The sequence below is a fragment of the Melanerpes formicivorus genome, unplaced genomic scaffold, assembly GCF_026170545.1.
Source record: "Melanerpes formicivorus ecotype bairdi unplaced genomic scaffold, bMelFor1.0.p_v2 SCAF_2, whole genome shotgun sequence".
Lineage (NCBI taxonomy): Eukaryota > Metazoa > Chordata > Aves > Piciformes > Picidae > Melanerpes > Melanerpes formicivorus.
The window spans coordinates 44,059,128-44,079,854 of NW_027142354.1; positions in this window are offsets into that span (position 1 = coordinate 44,059,128).

Here is a 20,727-nt window from a genome sequence, read left to right on the forward strand (position 1 = left end):
CAGTTTAGGCATAGCCTACAGTCTCAAAATGGTATTAAAAAAAACATGCAATCATTTGTTTTTATGTGCTCTGATGTACCTGTTGAACATGGTTCACATTAGAACAGGTTTTCTCTGTTTTGAACTTCAGTCTTTACTTAATGGATGACATCACAGTGGGCAAACTTTGCATCTACAGATGCCATTTAACAGTGGGATGTGGCTGTCTTTAATATACCTGCCTCAAGCATTCATTTCATAATAAAGTCATTGTAGCTTCAGTGTAAAATGTTGACACAGCCTGCAGAGAAATCATATCACTTATACTGCTGATTCTTATATTACTTGTAGCAGTCCAGAATATCTGCAGTTTCAAGGGTTGAAGGTGTGCATCAGCAGAATAGCTCATGTTCTTAGTAGTTCATTCTGCTGGGAGTAGTTGAGTATCTGGAGTAAGAATCTAGTCAGTCTAAACAAACCTAGGCATCCCATGCCCTGTGTGTCTGTACCAGCTGCTTACTAGGCCACATTGTTATCAGGGCATTCTATGGCTGCACTTGGAAAAAAATATATATTGACTGCTAAAACATTGTGCATGGAACTCTGAGTGAGCCTTTGCTCAAAGTAACTATTTGATTCGTCTTCTGGGAAGACTTGAATAGAGGAATCCTTATTTTTTGCTCAGTTTACACCTCTACAAGACTTGAAATTTGGCAGTCCTGCCCAAACCTTGAATTACTGAAACAGAAGTATGTGCTTAAACCCTTGGGAAGACATGAAAATAAAAGAAGCATGGAGTGTAGAGCTAAGCAGGTGTTTTCAGGACTAGTAAATGAAAGTTAGGAACATCTGTTAGAGAGGTCACTGTGCTTTGAAAGGTCTTTTAACAGTGTGTGGTAAATATATTAATCGTATTAAAGAGAAGATGAAATCTACACTTTGCAGTCTTTGTTCTTTAGTTTCCATGTGTAATAATTGTTAATACATTCTATTTTAAATCCCTGATTTGAGTATCCCAGGGAAAAAAACCTCTATTTGATAGTAGGAATTGTCTGTTTTCAGTTTTATTTATTTTTCTTTTGGTCTGTAATATTGCTCTTTCCTTCTGAAATGTAAACGGTGATGAAGCTAAGAAGGTGATGGAGACAAAACCAAAGCAATTTACTTAGTCTTAGAAAATCTGCATGATATGAATGCTATGAAGATAATAAGAGGGCTCAAGCACCTCTCCTATTAAGACAGGCTGGAAGAGTTTGGCTTGTTTAGTATGGAGATTAGAAGATTCCAGGTAAGCCTTAGAGCAGCCTTCCAGTACCTGAAGGGATATCCAGGATAGCTGGAGAGGAGCTTTTCCCAAAGGCATGTAGTGACAGGACAAGGGGTAATGGCTTCAAACTGGAAGAAGCTATGTTTAGATGAAACATTAGGAAGAAATTCTTACTTATGAGGATGGTGAACCACTGGAACAGATTGCCCACAGGGATTTTGGAGGCTCTAAGCACGGAATATTGCACTAATGCCTTATGTTGTTGGTATATGCCTACTGGCCACTTTGAAGTTTAATCTAGATAGCTATTTTTTTGTTTTCTGAACTAGTTTTGTGTTTGATTTTTGCAGATATAGCTGAACACCTCCATACACCATATTTAAATGATAATTGTAGCACCTATGCAAACTGTGACTAAAACCTGCAGGTGCATGCTATCTCAGAATCCAGTACATGCAATGTGAGGAATGAAGAGAGTCTAGTATCATAGGAGTAACAGAATCTCATTTTAAAGATCAAGGTATTTATCAGGAGATTCTGTGAAACAGGAAAACAATAGCCTACTATTATTTTTTGAAAGATTAATTAATTTTATCTTTAACAAATCAAGGCAACAAAACTGTGAAGATTTCTGTTCTGAGTGGTTAATTACTAATTCATTTTGGCTTCCATACTCACATTTTTAAAAATGACCACTTAAAGATGCTGTATAAAATGAAATTTTATTGAGTGGTAATAAATGGTGAAAGAAATGCAGTATCAAAACATAGGTGTCTACTGCTGAGGAAGAACTGCACTGTCTTTTAAGAGGAGAAGGGAGGAGAAATTAGAAAAATAGTGACCCTTAAAGGACTAAACAAAAAAACAAAATTTTGTGACAGGCATGAGGAGATCAGAAGGGAGGGAAAAGGAGTGCTAACTTGCTTCTTTGAACTGGTAAATGGTACTAGAACATCAGCCTCTCTACTATCAGCAGTGACTAAAATAATCCAGAAATTCAGAATGGGTCTGTAAATATGTCTTCAGTTCTAGATTTTGGTATAGGTTTACATTCTTAGTCCCTTGGGCACTGAATTTCATTTCCCTATTTGATAAATGAGAACAATTTATCCTAAATCAACGATAATCAGAGTAAACACTATTATTAATTTATTGTTTCCAGACTAGGAAAAACCAGTAAAATGAAGCTCTCTTCTTTTATCAGTGCTTTCCCTACCCCTTTTGCCCTGAGGATCCTATTAGCAGAAAGCTGAGCAACTCTGTTTCATCAGAAATAAATTATGCCTCACTTTTTTAATGTAACTACTGAAGGGTTGTAAAGATTAGAAATACATTTGAACCCACTATCACTTGATGTTGTTTTCCTTGATGTTCTGAGCTTCTTTAGGGGAATGAAACAACATGTTCTTTTGAAAGCAAAGAGCAGAGTTGCTTTAAAAGAACACCAGCACAGATTTTGGTTGATGTAGAAAATAATTCAAAATCTGTACAGAAATATTTAAGGTAATGTATAGGCAGCCTGAAAGAGAGCTGTCAGAATTTCTGGCATGTGCAAGAGTCAGAATGCTTGCAGGGCAAATAGGTGGCAGAACTAGTCACCCTCATATTTTAAATTATTAGAAAACTGCAATTCCCTCGAAACAGTAGGCTAATTCTCACTTTCTTCACAAAGGAGCTAAGGATGAAAAAACACCTTTTAATTAATAAACACTGCTGGCACTACTTTGGTAACAAGCTGCTGTAAATGAAACTCTTAATTGCCTCAGAACAGTATTGTATACAAATTCATTTGACTCTAAGTGCTGTTCTTTGTTGTTGCTATTTTACATTTTTGTTGGAAATAGAAGTAGCTTTGCCAGCCTCCTTGTCACTGAAAGAAATTCCTATCGGCTCTCCATTTGTGGGAGCACTCAGGTTAAAAAGCAACTCAAAACATTCCCTGAAGCCCTCGTGATAACTAGAATAGATAGCTCTCAGCATAAGCTAAATCCAAGCTAAATTAAACTGTGTATGAAGCTTTTGTTAATGAACTTATGCTTTACATTCTGTAATGAAATTGTACGATGAAAGAAAATAGGGAAAAAGGAAGAATTAATTTGTAAAATAAATGTGTTGTGGGTTTAAGACTGGGTGTCTTAACCATGGAGTTGAATGTCCTCCAAGGACCAAATATTTCAGGGAGGTGGACACAGGAAAGTGTAATATTTTGTTATTCCATCCCATCATTCCTGAATCTTCCCTATAAAAATGGACAGCACAGGCTATTCCTGAGCAGCCTAGCTAATTTTTAGTGTCATTCAGGCCTGGGAAGCAGGGAAGTGTGGGGAGGCGCACTGAAGCCCGGGGTTTTGGCCTGCTGGGGAGAAGGTTTTGAGAAGCTTCTGACCTAGTGAGGCTTTGGTAAGCCCAAGCTGGAGAGAAGTGGGCCGAGACTGAATGTGATTTTGTGTATTTTGTATGGTTTTGTATTGTTGTATATAGTTGTGAGTATTACTTCCATTTAAATTTCTGATTGTTTCCAATTCTGTGGGGAGTGTTTTTATTTCACCTCTTTGGGGACGGTTCAAATAGCTTTTGTCTGCTCTAAAACCAAGACTCTGTGTAAGGACAGTGTCTGTGCATATTTGTGTATTTACATTTGACATTTTGGCACAAGATGTGAAAAAATATTTTGGTGTTTTCTATAGTGTGAGGGTGGTGGTGTGTGTTGAGGTTTTTTCCTGTGGGATGTGCTGAGATACTACTTTAATATTCAGATGAACCTCTTTTGGCTGTCACTGTCAGAGACTCTGAGTTAGGCAGGAGCTGTGTCTTGTACATTTGTCAAAGAAGCATAACTGGAATAAAAGCATTTTTAATATGTGCAGTCGTCATCCATTGTGTTTTTAATTCCCTGAACTCTTATTTCCAATATTAGAAATATAAAGTTGTAGTTAGTTGTAATTTGTGGGGCATACTTGCATTGAGACAATAAGGAAAAGAGATGAATCTGTGCTTAAGGACAGCAGAGACTTAGTAAAGGTAACTGAGGAAACAGACACTTCCTTATAGATGTGTTCAAGAAGTTAGGAAGAAGTTCTATACAGAGAGAGTGATTGCCCATTGGAATGGGCTGCCCAGGGAGGTGGTGGAGTCGCCGTCATTGGAGGTGTTCAGGAGGAGACTTGATGGGGTATTTGGTGCCATGGGTTAGCTGTTTGGGTGGGTTGGATTGGTTGATGGGTTGGACGCGATGATCTTGAAGGTCTCTTCCAACCTGGTTTGGTTTATTCTAAATAAAGGTTTACTCTAAATAAATCTATTGCAGTGAATTTGGTTATGGGAAGACTTGTAGCAAGTTACAGGACACTATTCAACAGTTTTTATCTTTCTATGTCATCTTTAAATGCATGTGACAAGTACTGAACTTAGGATGTTTGTATCAACTTAGACTTGACACCTGAAATAAGGATTCCTGCACTTTTTTCTTTTTCCTTTTTTTAATAGAATTACTGAAGGAAAGCACAGTCACCAGTCTTGAAGAGAACAAAAGTCTGGTAAGTAGTAACGCATTTGCTTTTTTGCCTGGAGTGCAGAATGTATATTGTGAGTATTGTACACTTGGAATTGCACTTGCTTGATCCAATGGTTGAAATGTTTCAGCAAAAAATTGCTTCTGCTCTTTAGCATAGGGCTACTGCGATGCGCTCAGTGCACGTGCAGCTGCAAGGCTTCTTGGTGAATTTTGCTAGGATTTTATTTATTTATTTATTTTTCTTCAAAATGGGGTTTCAGTGCAAAATACATTGTGAAGTTCAGCTTTTGCAGAAAAGAGGCACTTAGTGCTATTGATTTTTACTAACTTAATGAGTAAATATTAGACACCGAATTTAAGGACACTCATAATTTTAAATTTATTGGCTGAGATGAATGTTTTTCTGGCACAGAAGGCATCCTTGCCAGTCAAGCAATCCAGCAGCTTCCTGTTTGTAGATGTTATCCATAAAGATTATTTCCTAGTAATGAGACTTTGTGAAGACCTAGGATCCCAGGGGGGATCCCTACCTCTTGCACCTCCCTTTAGGTGTGATCAAATTGCTTTAAAGTCAGCATGCAGATGTGAGGAATAATGGTCATTGCTATTCCAAATGAAGTGGTTTGTACAAAGTAGACTAGATGCAGCCTTCTGAATTCCAACAGAGGAATAAAAAGCTATTCTACAGAATATTCTAGTGTAGTTGAGTTATAATAGATTGGGGTTTAAAGCCCTACTTTCAGGTAGGCAGAGAGAAATGTAATAATTAGTTTTCCAATCATATAAAAGTGGGATTTCTTGACCTTTAGTATTACAAGGTGTAATGAGTGCAACCTAATGTTGGAATGTTTGCTGTTTCTAAAAAATACTTCATATTTGCTAATAATAGGAAAATATCTGTGGCACTCCATGCTCTGATAGTTAGGACACCAACTTCTGGAATGTGAAAAAACAGATGGAAAAACTATTGAGGTCAGAACGTCATCACCTTTTCCTCATGTTTGCCTTAGGAAGGCAGCACATTTGAAACACCAAGAAGTGGGAATGTCATTTCCTATGTTCATTATTCCACATCTAACCCTTGAAGTTCATACTATTACTCTTTTTTCCTTTTTGTAATGGTCCTAAAATTTAGTATGGTTGTGTGCTAGCTGTTGAAAGCATGATTTATATTACCCAAAAACATTAATAAAAGGAACAGCAACACAAATATCATCTAGACAAGAACACATCAGTATCTTGGTAAAGATAGCTTAAGATGCAGTTTCAAGACCAGCATAAATAATGCTGAGACTGTGCTGCAGTCAGAATGGAAGCTTTGATTTCCTCACCTCTGGCCCTTTAGTCCATCTCCCCACTTGCAGTAGCAATTGCAAGGGTGCAGTAGCCTTATCAGATGAAGGAAAAAACACCCCTACCAAAAAATGCAAGCTGTTGCCCCAAGACAACTGTAATTCAGAAACTGTATGAATAATTTCTTTCTTTAGGAATAGGTTTGATATTACTGTGCAATTGTGTAGTCAGTATTGACAGTGCACAGCAAGGAGAGAGAGAGACATGAAGTAGCACATAGGAACACCAGCTATTGGTACACCTAGATCAGCCTGTGATGCTGTTGTGGAACTGCTCTTGAAAATGCTCTGAAGTCAACAAAATCCCACTTCTCCATGAATTACAATCAGTTTTGAATTACATATAAATGTTACTTCATACACCTCTATGATTTACCTTTTTATAAGATACAGTTTTAGTTTTACCTTTAATCGGAGTCCAGCAGTAAATAGAACTGGTATTAGTGGTGATCCTTCTTTGAGTAGCACTTCCTAACTACTGCAATTATGATTAGGTGCAGTTTCACCCAATCACCTAATAAGTTAGAGTCATAAAGATAGCTTGATGTTGTAATAATCCTCATATTTAATGTTTCATAGGCAGAATTGAAAGGGCAAAGTTAAGGTACTTTTATTAACATTTCAGATTTGACTTGCACATTGCACATTTGTTTAAATATATTTACATATGAGAAAATTTAGCATTGTCATTATGATGTTACTACAAATGCTTTTTCTGAAAAAGTCCAGGAGCAGCACAAAAATTCCAAGAACAACATATTTAGAACTAAGCAAGGTGATAATTACAAACTACACAGTGTCTAGGCACTGTCTTGGTGGCTAGTAGGCAGAAGTTTCAAATCCAGAAAATGTGCATTGCTGTTTATGTTGTTCAAGGCCATCTCAGTAAAGATAGCAAGTATATTTTGGAGTTATCTTAAGATTATTAGCACTGTTGGAAACTCAATTCCTGACATTATCTACATAAGGAATAAAATATGGTTAAATGTGAGCCTAGGCAGGTTCGTGACATTTCTTATTAAGATAGTTTTTCATTAAATAACTCTTCTGTTGATCCATGAATCAAAGATGAACTGAGAAATAAAAAAAGATACATGTATATTACAGAATATTTTTCCCATTGCTTGGTTCCATGAAAAGTAAAAATCTAGGAAGTAAAAAAGAAACTTTCTGAGAATTCTAAAAGAAGCATTCCATGAAGTAGCTGTCTTACTAAGGACTGTAGTCTAAAAGACTTAATCCAAAATTAAAGGAAGAAGGAAGAAACAGATACAATTATTTTAAAAGAAAAATCTTACATTGTGAACACACATCTCTTGCTGTAGTCTTTTGGCCAGTACAGTCAGTGGCTAAATGCTTATATTAGTAATCTACAATTTACTCATTTTAATGAGGGGTTCTCTTGTCAAGACTTTGTAAATACACATCAACAGTTGTTTACAACTGAATCATTTATGGTGTGTATTGGTCAAGTATCAATAATATACTGGTGATGAAATTTTAGAGTGGAAAAAAAAAAATATTTCAGCTTAAAGAATATTTCATCCTAAATAATGTATGAGAATAACCTACACGTGCAAAATAAATGCTTCCCACCTCACTTGTGATTAATGTAGTCTTATCGCTTAGTGCTCCATATCACAGTAACATAAGCATGGATAATAGTGCTTTTAAAGAGCTAGGGCTGGTTTTGCTTATAACAGAGAGCAAAACCAAAAAGTGATTAATAAAATGTCTTTCACTCAATTGTAAATCAAAATAAGATCTATATTAAAAAATTAACAGGATGCTGTCTGCAAATCACCTGCTGTACAGGAATGTCATCTTCATTACAGTTCTGAGAAGTAGTTTGCATTAGAGTTACAGAATATTAAATATCTAACAAAAATGTTGCATTATTGTTCCACTGAAGAAGTTTGCCTGGAGTGGGAAACTGAATTACAATTTGCTGGGGAAGATGGTGTGTACTGGTATGAGGTGCAGCTATTTAGATCTCCATAAACATAGTTGGGAGATGTCACTCTTGTTTAGTTTGAGTTGGGCAGCTGTTGGAAGGCAAGTGAAAACGCATGTGGAAGGGAAATCAATATGTACCAAACAGAACAAGAAAACCAAGAAAGTATTTCAGGGTTTTTGGGGACTAGTTTGGCTTTTTGGCTGTGTGGTTTGTTGTTTGGCTTTGGTTTGGATTTTTTTTGGTGGTTGCTGTTGTTGTTATTTCTTTTATTCCTTACTCTAGGAAATATTTGGTTGAAAAATTCTAAGGTAACCTGTGAATAGGGCATTCTTCCTGTTGCAAGACTTGGCAGCAGTGCAGGGACTGCTACTCACTTCCTAAAGCAATACAACTGAAGTTATTTAATGAAATCCTTGCTTTGTGTTTGCTTTCTGAAAATATCTTGGGACTTCCTTATGTGTAGTTCCTTGACACAAAGTGAAAAGGCTGTTCAAATGCAAAGATGAAATTGACTGCCTATTGGAAGTCACAGCACAGTGCAATAATATGTAGCTTATAAATTATAGTTAGCTGTTTTGGAACTATGTAATAATCCAGCAGTGACAGGCAGCTGTAGTTTAGGCATATTTTATAGTGCAATTTCTGCACTCTAACTTTAGGAATGTTGGAAATAATATTTCAGATGCACTCAAATTTGGGCATATTTGAGATGCCAAATCCCAATATTGAGTGCTATGAATATACTACAGGGTCAAAGTGTTGTTTCCTGAATATCCCTAGATTTTTGCTCCAGTTCTAAACTTAAATCTTTAAACAGATAGCTATGTCTTAGTATTATGAACCTGGAATAGTTCATGAGTGTGTGAAATATACAGCATTATATAAGAGGTGAGAAACATAACCTAGCTTAATCACTATGCTGTTCCTTTTTAGTTTTCTGCATGGAAAATTTTATACTTCTGTTGCAGTAGAAATTACAATTTTATATGAAAAACCTGATTTTATTAGGTGCTGTACATAAGCAGAATAAAATTTTTCTCTCCAGAAGCATTTCATCTGCAGATAGGCAACAGATTTTACTGTTACCATGTTTAATACTATGGAGGTTTGTGGAGTTACATGGTTTTTAAAGTACATTATTGAATGGTTTTACTCTTTTGTTTTCTCAGTCCTTAAGTAATGAGCAAGTTTATATATTTCAGATTCAGAGACTTCAAATACACAGGAATATTATATTTTAATATTACTCATGTAATTGAGACATCTTACTACTCCCGCTGGAGTAAAAAAATATAATGATAATTCTCTGATAGGAGCAAGTGTTTTCCAGGAGCTATCTTCACACAGGTCATTATTAGAAGTTGGTGAGGTGTTGTGTGTGTGTGTTTGGTTTTGTGGGTTTTTTTGGTTGGTTGATTTGGGGTTTGTTTGTTTTTGGGGGGTTTTTGTTTGTTGTGGGTTTTTTTTTTTCCCCTGTAAAAGGAGTGGGATATCAAGGATGGAAAGGGAAATGCGTTTTAAAGGATGGTATCCTAGTCAACTGCATCACGCATGACAAGGGCATGATAGCACACCATGACAAAGAGAAAAGTGGAGTAATTTAGTAATTTAGTGTAATCATCTGTTTAGGGAAACATAATAAGGACTAATGAATTCAGGTAATAAGGGTTTGTACTCTGTTCTTGGCAGAGTCCTGTAACTGAGTAAGCATCATTTTGCTATGTAATAATAATAATAAATCATCTCCTTTTTGTTTTCAGTCTTAACTATTTTAAACTACATGTTCATCAGGTCAAAAGCTAATGCATATTGTGTGTGTGAACAGTAACCTATTACAACGAGTGTATTTATCTTAGATGCTTAAATAGCTCCAGTGCCATATCCTCCTAATCATTGCTGGTGACTTTTGGCACTTGTAGCGTAACCATGACATAACAACAGCCACAGAATTTGGTGTCTATATAATTTAAATGTGTCTTCTGTATAGCTGATATCTGCCTGAGATGAATAGTGTGCTTTTCTTGTAAATACAGTTGGGCTAAACTATACTATCATTTGAACGTGGTAGTTGTTCCTATTCTTTTGCTGTAATCTAAAGACTGTTTTAAATGGGGAACAAGGAGAGGGGGGAGGGTGCTGTTGTGAGTACCAGTGTTGAGAAATTCTCCTCTTCTTCCAGACTCTCAGTAGAAAATCCCTTTTTGCATTAGGTCTAACAGTGAAAAATGGAGCATTTTGAAAATTTCTCTTAAAACATATGGAGTGATTGCCCATTGGAATGGGCTGCCCAAGGAGGTGGTGGAGTCGCCGTCATTGGAGGTTTTCAGGAGGAGACTTGATGGGGTGCTTGGTGCCATGGGTTAGTTGTTTAGGTGGGTTGGATTGGTTGATGGGTTGGACGCGATGATCTTGAAGGTCTCTTCCAACCTGGTTTGGTTTATTCTAAATTTGTTTATTCTAAATACTCAGAAACATACCCTGTCAGCTAAACAATCCTGTGTAGCATATTCCTTAAAAACTTAAAGGTTAGTTTGGAGTATGAGCTCAAGGTCCAGATTCTTAAAAAATAATAATAATTAAAAAAAACCTGGTTTGTATTAAAAAATAAAAATGCCTCTCAAAAGCTTCTTCAGAACAGTTCTAACATTTTCATTCTGGCAAGAAATATAAAGAAAAACCAAGCCATATTTGAATGTCTCCTTTAAACCTGAGCAGAACAAAGACAGTCTAGTCAAATGAAATGGAATTTTTTGACCTTTCTGTGCATGCTCAGAATGTTTGAGAACACAAACATGTTTCATTTGCAGTTTCACTGAAACTCTTTTCCCTTTTTCACCAGTTCAATATAGATATTTGAGAGTTTTTTCAAGTCAGCTTTTTTCTTCACTTTCACTGCCCCTTTCCGACTCTACTCACTTCTACATGTAGCATTTCACACTCGTATCTTTCAGCAGGAAAAACAGGCTAGCACTACTGATGTTTACTTTCTGAAACTTGTTTTTCTTTCCATTTTGTATCCTTATAAGGGGTAAAGGAAGGGAAATGTAGAATTCAGAGCTGGGAAAGTTAGGATTTTACTACTGCTACATAACAAAATGCTTGGCATGAATGAGGTGTGGGGAAATTCAGATTCAATTTTTCTGAAGAAAGTTGTCTCCAAATCTCTATAAAAAAACAAAAAGGAAAAAAAAAAAGAAAAAAGTAGTAAGTTGTTTTGTTTTTTCTTCAAAGATAACATTTAATAACATTGTCAATGATTCCAGTGTGTAAGAGATGATTGGAATGATGTTTTCATTATTATGGAGTGGAAACTCAGCTCTTTAAATTTGTCCTTCTGTGTTTCAAGCATGCGCTACAGCTAAATAGCTCATATTAAACTAAATTCATTTTTGTACTGTTGGCATTTTTTTACTTTGATGCTATCTTGTCTGTCACTTGTCTTGAAGAAATTTGGCAATATAAATGCTAAAACTTAAGCCAGGAGTCCAGTTTTTCAAATCTGTTGGTATATACATGCAGAGTAATTGCTGTCACTGAGAAATTAGCTTTCTGAGTTCTCAAGTTCATGAAAAAATAGTTTTCTCAGATTAAGGAGAAGGCATATAAAATACAAGATGTGCTCTCATATCCTTTGCCCTCTCTGTGAAGTCTTCCCTAGTTCATCAGAAAAGATCCTACTGAACACGCTGTGCATGCTAAGTATCGCTTCTCTGCAAAAACAGTGGAAGCAGTAACTGGAAAAACTTCTTGTTCCTTCTTTTCATGCCTGATCCTCTTAGCTCTTGACATTTCCACAGTTCTTTGTATAATTTCTCTGGTTTTGAGTGAGCTAGCCAGAAGAGATTTTGATTTCCAAATCAAAGAAGCAGAGGAAGGTAAAGCAAAGCCATTTTTGTCAAGTTCTTCTAGGGTTAGAACAGGGATCAGAGTGACATTACCAAGCAGCGTATATGTGGCAGTCTGCTGCTTACTCATTAGGCCCTGGAACAATGACCAAAGTTTTTTGTTGTAGTTAGTACATCTATCTTTCTTTTGGATTAGTTGCTGAGACAATGTATTGTAGAATCTCTGCCACTTCACTGGAGTACTGTACCAGTTGTATCATACAAGTATCACATGGAATTATGTAGACTTAAAGTACAAAATTTTATAATAGTTTCTAATAAAAAGTCCTTCTCTCTTGCCTGTGAATAATCCACAAATCTGTTGTGCTCCTGCACAGGTATTCACTTGCACTACTGGGCATTATCTATGAGATGGAGCACAAGCCCTATGAGGAGAGGTTGAGGGAGCTGGGGTTGCTTAGCTTGGATAAGAGGAGGCTCAGAGGAGACCTTATTGCTGTCTACAACCACTTGAAGGGAGGTTGTAGCCAGGTAGGGGTTGGTCTCTTCTCCCAGGCAACCACCAACAGAACAAGAGGACACAGTCTCAAGCTGCACCAGGGGAGGTTTAGGCTGGATGTTAGGAAGAAGTTCTTCACAGAAAGAGAGATTGGCCATTGGAATGGGCTGCCCCGGGAGGTGGTGGAGTCAACATCACTGGAGGTGTTCAGGAAGAGACTGGATGAGGCACTTAGTGCCATGGTTTAGTTGATTAGAAGGTGTTGGATGATAGGTTGGACTCGATGATCTCGAAGGTCTTTTCCAACTTGGTCTGGTCTATTCTATTCTATTCTATCCTATTCTATTCTCCAATGTTTAGTGTCCTTTAGGGCAGTTTATTAAAAATTGTTGTTAGCAGAAATAAGTATTGGCTCTGAAAATTCAAGAGCAGCTTAGTGACTTAACAGACATTAAAATACAGTTGAATACTGAATGCTTCCAACAGACTGTTGGTGATTTTTGTATCTGGGTAACAAGATTTACAGCAGACAAGACAAATTCATTAAGATGTTCTCTCTGTGAGAAAGACAATTCCTCTTCAGTAGTATCTAACCAGTGTCTGTGCTAGCACTGGAAACAAAGGGAGAAGATAGATGCCATCTTGGACATAAAAAGTAGCGGCCTGGATCATGGAGTAATGAGAAGCCGCTTTGCTCTGCTTTCCTGAATAGCTTATCAATGCTAGGCCACTTCACAATCCCAGAAGCTCTGTTTCAACATGACTATTTGCATGTGGTTTCCCTGCCCCTTTGCTTTCTTCTTTCTAATCCCATTGCTCAAATACCCACACCCTTTCTGGAGGCAGTATATGTCTCCTTTAGCCTGCCTCCCATTCAATCCGATTGCAGTTCTTTGTGTCACGCAGCTCCTTAGTGTTCTTGCCATCTATAATACATTGTAACCATAGATACCATGCACAATTCAAACATGAATCTTCAAGGCCCCACATTTTCTCCTGTAAATATTTTGATGATAAGTGTGATTATATTTCAGATCAAGGCTTCAACAGAATATTGTTTAAAAACATTAAGAGAATTAAAACTACATGCTCAGCAGTGCGAAACCTTAAGAGTACAGGATGAAGTTGAATCTGAGACAATTGCACGTCAGCATGAAGTGCTACTGAAAGGTACTTTATTTTTGTATTAGTGATCTTTCAAGACCTGATCCAAAGTCAGTTGCAATGGAGGTAACACTTTCCATTGATTTTAATTTAATTGATTTAATCTTTTATAGGTTTAGTTAATAACTTCAAAATTGTGTTTTGTAAAGAGCTCAGGAAGCTTATAAATGTAAAATATTATTATTTTCTCTTCCAGACTTAGGGAACATTCACATGAACTACTGTGAAGGTGTTCAATTGCAGAAGTAGCTGAACTGGTTGGTTTTAGGGGAGGTGGGGGGGGGGGGGGGGGGTGGTGATTAAAGAAAATCCCATGCTTATTAAGGGAATATTTTTTATTTTAATTTTGTCCTTAACCTCATTAAGGAAATCTTTCATAAGGATTCTTGAAAAGCAGCACTGCTGTCTCTGTATATGGCTGCAAAAATCATTATACATTTTTAGGAGTAAAGAAATGCATAATGCAGCACCCTTTCATCAAGGGCATATACCACGCACCAGATGGAAAACAAACTGTGTTTACAACATTACCACTATCGCCACTGACACTACTAGATCTACAATATGTTATAGCAGCAGCTCCATTAACCTTGCTAGTTTTGTTGGAGTTGTCTGGTAGTTTGCCCAATCTGTGTTTGTTGTTAGCAAATGGATCAAATTAGGAGATTTTCATTCTGTTTATTGACCTTTTCCCTCCTTCCTCAATTTAAGCCATAGTTCATTGAAAATCATTTTACTCTTGCTCTGTAAAACGCTGCACACAGCTATCTCTGGATCTGTCTGCTTCTACAGATATAAATGAGACTGTCTCACCTAAAAGCTGAGACTTCAGGAGAAGAGTTAATAGCAAATATGTTGTAAAACCCTGAATCCTTACCTACTTGATTGCCGTGTTATGTTATGGGACTTGCCTTTGGCCTGTGTCTGCATTAGGGACACTGCTGACTCTGAAGGCAAGCTTCCCTGCAGGGTCTTTCATGTTTCAAATAGAGTGGTGAATACTGCTCTTTATTGAGCCTAGTCATACTTACTTCTTTGAAGTTTTGGGGAGCAGGTAGGGGTGTTTGTTTTATTCAAATGAGTTAACTAGACAAATGATTCTGTTGCCCTTCCATCAATGCATTTGCTCAGGGCTAGTGAAATGATGCTTAGTTTCTAACCTATAGCCTGTCCTGATGGAGGCACTTTACACCATAATTGCAGTATCAGTTCAATTCATCAGGAACCACTGCAGTCCCATATGTCACTAGGCATTGTTCCCATCGCATGTTTGTGTTGCAGAAATTCTCAAACAGCCACCTGACAACCCTAGTCTGTAAACTGATCCAGCCCAAACACAACTGCTTTCTGCTACTGTGGCTATCTCATTATGTGACTGGAAAAGCAGTTCCATTACAAGGGTGCAACAGAAGTAAAGGTCTTCAGGAGAGAAGAGTCACTTCTCTACCTAACAATGCTTGCCAGGATAAACTTCCTGAACTAAGATGTTGCACTACTGTGGAAGTTTTAGGCTATGGCTTTAAAATTTTGCAGATTTTGAGCAGAAAAGTAGGAAAAAATAAATAATTCACTATTGGGTGTAAAAAGGAAAACAAAAGATTATTCTAAACAAATTCATTGGGCAGTATCATAACATCTTTCACATTTTACTTCCATTCCCATTCCTTTTCTTTTCTCCTGTGGTCTTAGCTCTTCTGCTTTGCTCAGGGAGATACTAACTGCTTCTGGATGGCCTTGAGAAAAGATAAAAACATTAACACTGCTTCTCTTTCTAACATTCCTTCCTTTTTTTTTTTCTCTTTGGTACAAAGGGAAAGTGGGAGGGGGAAGGGGGAGTGGAGCAGCTTCCCTGTTCTCTCTGGGGAACGAGACGGATATCAGGGGGGTTTCCATGTTATTTTCTAATTGTAAATATCTGTATAATATTGTAAATACTGTATATTTTGTACATATTCATTGCATTCCATTGTAGAGTGTAGTTTTTGCTTGTAAATACAGCTTTCATTTGCTTCCAACTGAGTTAGTCATGCTAAGTTAATGTGATGGGAAACTTCAACCCACCACAACTACCCAGAAAATTTAAATGTCTCAGGAGACCATTTGCAATGAGATTATTAATTGGAATGAGATAATGTCCTCCACCAAAAGACACCTAAGCCATTTTTTTACTTTCTCTTTTTTTTTTTTCCTTCCCCTCTTGGCAGTTCAGTTTATTAACATTATAAAGGAAACAAAGCTGTAGGAGTAAGAAAATCATTTCAAAGACACAGAAGTAACCTCTTTCTGGCTTTATGCAACCTCCCTTCCACTTCTTCCTTGTGTGAGTAGGGATGATCAGGCAGTTGTGATTTACTTGCCACAGCAAGCTGAAAAACCTCTTGACCTTCAGTTCTGCTGAGATACACAGGTTTCATTTTTTCTGAGCTAAAAGCATAAGGCCTGCTTCTCAGTTTTTTTTAAAAAAAAGTATGAAATATGGCAAATATAGAAGTCAGTTGTGGTTTTGGTACTTACATTCACTTAGATCTTGCACAGAAAAAAAAGTTTAGATTGTTGTGAGAGGAATAATGAAGGAAAAAATGGGGGAAAAAATAATTCTGCAGGTTTAGTTGCAATATCCCCATTATACTTAAAGCATCTATCAGCATTGTGGTCTGCACAAGGATGGCCAGAGTAAGATGTATGACACTGAAAATTTGCTCTCAGTTTATACTTTCAAATTTAAGTAACATATAAAACAGTTCGAGCATCCAACAGTCATAATAGCAATGGTAGGCAGGGGTTACTTTCTGAGTACTACTTTTTCATCTTAATGCAAAGCCTATCTTGCACTGGATCTGGATTTTTGTTGCATAAGCTAAAACCATTTGGTAAAAGTCCTTTCAGCTTCAAAAGCGTTTTAGTTCAAACATGCTTTGGCAGAGCTGCTCTGTTTTCAGATGAGGTATGATCTAATCACATGGAGGGGGGAAGTCCATAATAACCATCACTGTTAGGGATATGAAGGTTATAACAGACATAAATGAGGATTTATTGATTTCTTAAATCATCAGTTTATCGTTGTAACTGCAATTAGGTTAGCAGGGCTGTTAATACCAAGAGATAAGTTGTGACTATATGCTTCCCTGGTTTTAGCAAGAGATAGCGTTCAGGATACAGAATACTCCCATAGGAGCTGATGCTTATCTTAAGGGCATATACAAAGCTGGTTTGAGAGCTCTTCTCCACCCTTTATTTCACAGATGGAATGATGTCATAGACCATGGTAGACAGACCAAATAATCTGAATTGCATGAAACTAAACTTTCCTTTGTAACACCTGTAGGCTACACCTTCTTTCTGTAATGTAACTGCATATACAAGTGAGCAAAAGGATCATTTACACTTAGCCAGGTTTAGTCCATGAGTGTCCTCCCAGCAGTGTGATGCTGTACTGAGAAACTTGGAACAGCTTATGCAGTTTGTGTTTGAGGTAAAAATCAGGGTCAGTACTAAAACTCCAGTTACAGCTCTTTGGCATTTGCTTCACAGACTGAAAGCATGCAGTATGTTGGGAGAAGACCTGTCCCTCGGTGGCCATGCTGAAGTAATCAGTACACAGTGTATTCCTAATGAAAGAAGTTTTATACTTTCCCAAGTAAAGATGACTGCTTTGCTTTTATCTGCTCTTTTGTTTCTAGTCTGTCTTAAAATCTTTAATTGCAGCAGCCCTTCTTTCTTCATGGATATCATTAGAATTCTTACAATGAATATACATTTTTTAAGATATTAGTATTGCATGCACTTGTCTCATACACTTGTCTTCTATATTTGCTTTTAACATGAGAAATTAGAACTCTGCCTGTGTTAGAAAATACTCAGTCTTAACTATTTACAATTAGCTGCTTCTACCTGAAGATATCACACATCGAAACAGTGTATTTGCTGTTAGAAGATTTCTTTTGTGTTTACTGCTGGAGTTGGTTTCTCGGCAGACCTGTCAAAGCAGGTGAAGCCATATATTTGCAGAACACTTGTGGAAGCCTCCATGTGGGTTGTCACATTTACCATTAATGGACTGCAGTACCAGGCTGAAATCTGGGATCTCCTGTCACAGCAAAGTTGAAATAGTGCTTTTCTGGGTACCTGATAATAGAAGAGGTCATTTTTTTAGAACAGCTTACCTTGTAGTAAATGGCTTAAGAGAAGCATTAGTGAGCCATCATTCATTTGAGCCTGTTATAGACAGTTCTCTGTCTATAACAAGACAACAGGGAAGCACAAACTGATAGTTGAGTCCTACTGATATTGCTTGTGTATTCATTTTTTCACACACTTTGCCTGCAGTGTTTCTGAAAGATAAAACAGTGCTTAGGTTGATGAGAAGGAGTGGGTGGGAAGAACATTTTTTTAAACTGCTTGGCCATAATGAGAAATAAAATATCTCCAAGTAGAATCCTTCTGTTTCTCTTTTTCACTGACACTCCTGCCATAATATTCTTTTGGAGGCTTTATTATGAGCAGGGTTTTATGTATAATGCATGTGGGCAGGTGTGTAAAGGAGCACGAGAAGAGAAAGAAATGGAAACTAACAGCCGCAGAGCAGATACCAAGCTCCTGTGAAAGCATCAACTGGGATAAGAAATGAGACTATTCCCTAACTAGGAAGAAAACTTGAACAAGAGCACTCAGAAACAAGTAAAACGTGACCCTGGTTGCTCCATACACTTTGGTATTTTATCTTCGCAAGTCTCCTGCTCTTTCTGTAAACTAAATCCTATGAAGTTAGGGGTAAGGAAAAGAGAGAAGGGGCTATTCTCACAACATGACTGCTGTTTCCCACAAGAACAATAAAACATCACTAGCAGTACTGGGTTTGCTAGTGCAAGGGTGTAACAGTAACACTATGAAAATAATAGTATGAGAACAGTGAGCACAACACTCTGCCATGCAAGCTTTGGAAAAAAACAGGAACTAGACAGAAGCTTTAAGAGCTGTCAGCAAGTGTATGCGTCTATGATTCTATGTTAGAGATATTTCAAATGTCTGATCCTTAGCATAGTGATTTAGGTTAAGATGCCTAAATCATTATGCAAGCCGCTGCTCAGAAGGACCAGTGTGTTGCAACCAGCATACAAGAGGAAGAATATTGTAGTCTAGTCTGCCTTCCAGGGTGGGCCCCCAATTAGTCTACCCTTGCCCGAAGTAGTGTGAGGGATCAGCTGAGTGTCCTAGAACAAATTTTCTAACCTCCATTTTGATACCACGTGACAGTAAAGCCATACATATATATCAGCCCTAACACTACAGCAGATGTCAGTAATATCACTTTGAGGTGAAGAGGCTGATGATGACCATCCACTGAAGGTGTCAGACCAATTGGAGGTTAATGTTTTTTTAAGCCTTCACTACCCCCACCCCAAGTAACAATTCTGTTAGAGCTGTTATACACCATCAGTTACAGATCCTGCAAATAAAGTGATGTGATGGTTAGCCTTTCTCACCATCTTCTGTGTAACAGAGTGCCTGTTATTAACTATTTCAGACAATAGCAATTGTGGAATTCAAGTCCTTACATGTCATTGTTTCACAGTAATGTGAAACATCATGTACCTCTGTAGCAATTAAGCTTCTTTCTTAGGGTGACCTAACTAGCATGCAACAGTTTCATGACTGATAAGCTCACTCAGCTGAGCTGATTCTCCCAACTGCTTTTCTTTCTCTTTGGGAAATGGACGATGCCGATACTGTGTTTTGCTAAAAGCTGCAGACGAAAGGAAGTTAAGAGAAAAGGTAAAGTTCTGTTGTTCTTTAAGAGCTGCATGATGAGAATTAGAGCCCCTTGGGATAATTTGTAATAGCTAGATAGATGCGACAAACTCTAAAGGGATTTTTGCTTAAGAATAAGCAAAAATCTTTGGAATTTTTATGGGTCCCTTTCCTTGTTGAGCACTATTAACTGCCTTGAGTTTGAAGGAGCAGGCAAGGTGGCTTTGCCTGTGATTAATAATCCTCCTGTGGGATAAATCCAAAGGAAATCGAAATCTTCAACTAAAACTATGAAATCAGCACTTTTTCAGCACAGCTTGAAGGGGGATTTCTTGTATTGGCTGAAAATCAAGGCAGGCAGGGGAAATCTGGACAGTTCAATAGAGGATGAAATATTTTCCTTGCAAATTGTAAAACTGTTTTTTCATGGGAAGTCCTACACATCCTAACCAGACACGTGTGGGCTTTCTACACAATTTAATGCCAATCCTTGGACTTTATAGTCTGTAATTCTTTTGTATTTTGAAACGAGATTCTTTTCTCATTTGGAAAAATTAAAATACCCTCTTTGGAAGATCTGAGTATTCATCTCTCTTACTGAAATCCTTAATAATCATGAACCTTCAAAAAACCATAGATCAAAAGTATTTTAAAGGGTAAATTCTATAGGGCTGTCATTCTATTGAGTTGTGCTGTTCTGCAGCTAAAGGTTTACAGAAATTTCTGCAATGCATTAGCTGAAGTGAGGTATATAGAGCCATGCAGAGGGATCTAACTTGGCACTAGTGGTTCTAGGTATTTTCTTAAAATAAATAGTATTAATTAAAATGGATAAATACCTGTATTGTTTCTTCTGAGTGTTTTGGGTTTTAAAAGTACAATCTTCAAATTGGTATGGAAATATTGCATCTTGCTAAAATACAGCTAGAGTTACAGCTGTACTTACAGGACATGGCTAATGATGGCTATGGCTTTTCATGACATCTCTTTGGTAGGCTTCAGAATGACCTTGTCAAAGTTAAAAGCTTGTAACATTTATATTTTGGTTTTATGGCATTATGATTCTGCATAACAGTGCTAAAAACAAAACTACAGTATAATTACATTGTCAATCAAGCCGCCAGAGAAGGCATTTTCCACCAGCTTTGAACCTACTAAACTGTAAATAACTTATAAAATTAGAAGTCATGACTAAGTGGAGGCATTTGGGGCTAGTTAAGCACTTGTCAAAGCTCTGTGGTTTAAGCGACCTCACGCACTGAGCCCTGGTTGCTTGCTTCTGTCCTGTGAGTGTAAAAATGGTCATTTGTTCTTCTGTTGCTGTTCATGCACCTAATACAAATATCAAGTTGTCAATAGAGCTATGAACAGGTGTACAGTGTATGCTGTAATGATTTATTCA